Below are 3,648 nucleotides of genomic sequence, written 5' to 3'. Positions count from 1 at the left end.
GGAACAAGGTCAAACAATGGCTCTAATTCCTGAAGGAAACTGAAGTGGAGGACACAGTGGAAGGGGAGCTCTGAGCACAGCATTTAGACGATGAATCAGTAACTAAGATGAGGCAGAAAAGAGGAAATTATCTGTAACGCGAAGAAAGAGAGCAGCAAAGAAAAAAGCAATATTGCCCTTTCTTCTTCTCAGCATGGGTGTCTGCGGACAGCTAGTTTGTTCACAAACCCAGCTTTCTGCATATCTGGTACTGGAACAAAAATACATCTAATCTATGCTTTCACAGAATGCAACTTGCTGGGACACATCTCTACGTATATATAGATAACATTTTGTTTTCATCAGTACTCTCTTAGTGCAGACCACTACAGCTTTGCTGCGATAATAAGCCACTTCTTTGACAATAATGCCATGATGTATAAATCACGGGTTTTTGAAAAGACCCTCAAAGGGCACCACTTTTTTCCTTAGCTATCTGAGTTAGATGGAACAAAACCATTCTATTAAGTAGCCTTCCAAGATAGTTTTTTTTTCCCCTGTGATTGTAACATTTTTAACACTGGACAGATTTGCAATGCCTTAGTATTTTGTTGTAAAATCCCCCCAGTTGTCAGCAGAAGGATATAAAAACACCACTAAGAATTGACCCTAATATATGCAGCACATTTCTGTAGGATTCTTCCACCACCTCCCCTCCCTATTTCTTGAAAGCATCATTCATTTTTAACTGGCAGATAATAGAAATACTTACTGGTTTTTCAGTATTTATTGTGCCAAGCCCCCCGGTTCAATTAATTATCTTCTTTGCGTATCACTTAAAAAAGAACATGGTGCAAGGAAAATTCCCATACAAAAAGTTTTCAAATATTAATATACCATATAGACCACACACTACTTTAAGAGAGTAAGTTAAGAAGAAATATGTGCATGGAGTTCCTTCCCTTTCTGTGCTACATTTAATGTGAACCCACCAGGAGATTTTAATAATGATATAGTTATAATCATTCCAGGTAACATTTTCATCTCTATTTAATTTGGAAAAGCATGTGAACACCAGTGATGTTTTCCTGTCCTGCATTATGGCTTTTATGTATTTAGGTGATGTACCCCTAAAGTAACAGAGGTAGGTGCTCAGTGATGAGCTTAGGTTTTTATTGTAGCTAATTCCAAAAAAAGCTCCCCAAATTCTCCGTGTCACTCCGTTGTTTTTGGCTAGACAAATATTTGCCATCCCAAGTGAAAGAGTAATGAAGTGTTCACATCTATATAACACTCGATAAAAAGTTTAGAGGGCCCTTCCATTTGTAAGGGAGGCACAAACCGCTGTGTTTCTGGATCAAACAACAAAATAGCATCTGAAATATTTGTGCCTCTCGAGAGCCCTCCCATCCTGTTCGGGGAGGGCTCGGCCGCGGTGGCTTTGTTTTAGGCCTCGCACACCCACACCGAGAAGCAGCCGAGCTCTGCAGAAGTCTTCGTTAAAATGTGAAAGACCTGGGCTCTGGACTTCAAAAAAAGAAATTAAACAGTAGTAAATACAAGCTGAACAAAAGCTCTTTTCTAGTTGTGTAACCCACGTAATACTGATAGATTACTCCCTGGTTTCCATGGGGACCTTTTTGTTCTCAGTTAAGATACCAATGATTAGGGTTAAATGAGGCACCTAATATTATTTCTGAATTAAAGGGAAGGGTTGTGCTCACGGGGGAAATTGTTAATTATTTATTGATATTTTTAAAGGTGATTACACCTAATCCTCTTTCAAGGCCTGCCTCTCGCAAGACACAATTAGCACATTTTTATCATTCTTGTAAAGTTGGGGGTAGGGGGTGGCGTTTTAGCCTCCTGACAACTTGACCGAGCCGCACTGCGGAGACCGTGCCGGGTCCCCAGGCAAATACCCCGCAGCAAAGGATGAAAGGGAGTCCTTCTCGCCCCCCAGCCCATAAACCCACACGGATTTGCGTTGCGGCTATTTCAGGTGTTAATTATTGGGAAAGCAATTAGCCACATAGGAGATGACTGTTCTCATGTCTTCCCATACGGTGCGGTGCGGGGCCGTGCGGGGGTGTTTGCAGAGGGGCAGGAGCTGCAGGGTCACGGGCTCCCGGCTTTTCGCCCCAGCAGGACACGAGGGGTTGGGGGGGTCAGGAGCGGCCCTGGGCTCTGCTCTTCCCAGCGCTTGTTTTGTGGGGAAGGTCTTTGTTCTCTGAGTTGTGCGAGTCTGGAGAGAGGTGGTCGGTGCAGCACGGGGGGAGGGGGGAGGTCACACTTCACAAACTCTGTGTGTGTGTGTGTGTGTGTGTGTGTGTGTGTGTACATGCAGGTCTCTCTCCCATGACTTGCAACCCTGGCGCACAAAACGAGGGCAGTGGGGGTGTGTGTGTTATATGCATGCCTCTCTCACGACTTGCAACTCTGCTGCACAAAATGAAAGGGGTGTGTGTGTGTGTGTGTGTGTGATACACGCATGTCTCTCTCCCATGACTTAACCCTGGCAGACAAAGTGAAGGTGGTGTTTGTGTGTGTGTTACATGCAGGTCTCTCCCGTGACTTGCAACCCTGGCACACAAAATGAAGTGTGTGCGCGCGTGCGTGTGTGTTTTACATGTAGGTCTCTCTCATGACTTGCAACCCCGCTACACAAAATGAACAGGGTGTTTGTGTGTGCATCTCCCATGACTTAACCCTGGCACACAAAATGAAGGTGGTGTGCGTGTGTTACATGCAGGTCTCTCCCATGACTTGCAACCCTGGCACACAAAATGAAGTGTGTGTGCGTGTGTGTTGTACATGTAGGTCTCTCTCATGACTTGCAACCCCGCTACACAAAATGAACAGGGTGTTTGTGTGTGCATCTCCCATGACTTAACCCTGGCACACAAAATGAAGGTGGTGTGTGTGTGTTACATGCAGGTCTCTCCCATGACTTGCAACCCTGGCACACAAAATGAAGGTGGTGTGCGTGTGTGTGTGTGTTACATGCAGATCTCTCTGATGAGTTGCAACCCAGGCACACAAAATGAAAGGGGTGTGTGTGTGTGTGTTACATGTAGGTCCCTCTCATGACGTACAACCCTGCTACACAAAATGAAGGGGTGTGTGTGTGATACACGTGTCTTCCCCATGACTTACACCTGTTGCACAAAATGAAGGCAGCACACGTGTGTGTGTGTGTGTGTGTGTGTGTTATATGTAGGTCTCTCTCATGACTCACAACCCTGCTATACCAAATGAAAGGGGTGTGTGTGCAATACACGTGTGTCCCTCTCCCAGGACTTAACAACCCTGGCAGCCACAATGAAGGTGTGTGTGCGTGTACATGTGTTACACGCAGGTCTCTCCTGTGCCTTACAACCCTGGCACCCAAAATGAAGGGGGGGGGTGTGATACACACGTGTCTCATGCATGACTCACACCTCTGCCGCACAAAATGAAGGCGGCACGTGTGTGTGTGTGTGATACACGCCTGTTTCCACAACCCCTGCATGAGTCAGGCACACTCTGCAGGCAGTGCGCGCGTGTGTGTGTTACACGCAGACCCCTCCCACACACAACGGAAGGGTGTGTGTGCAATGGGTGTGTAACGTGCATGTGAGAGCGGCTAGGTCTGCAGCGGGATTTAAACCCCCCCGGGCCGCGCGCGCT

This window comes from Alligator sinensis, unplaced genomic scaffold, assembly GCF_000455745.1.
Source record: "Alligator sinensis unplaced genomic scaffold, ASM45574v1 scaffold1567_1, whole genome shotgun sequence".
NCBI lineage: Eukaryota > Metazoa > Chordata > Crocodylia > Alligatoridae > Alligator > Alligator sinensis.
The sequence above is the reverse complement of the archived record's forward strand: the minus strand, read 5'-3'. Positions refer to the sequence as shown.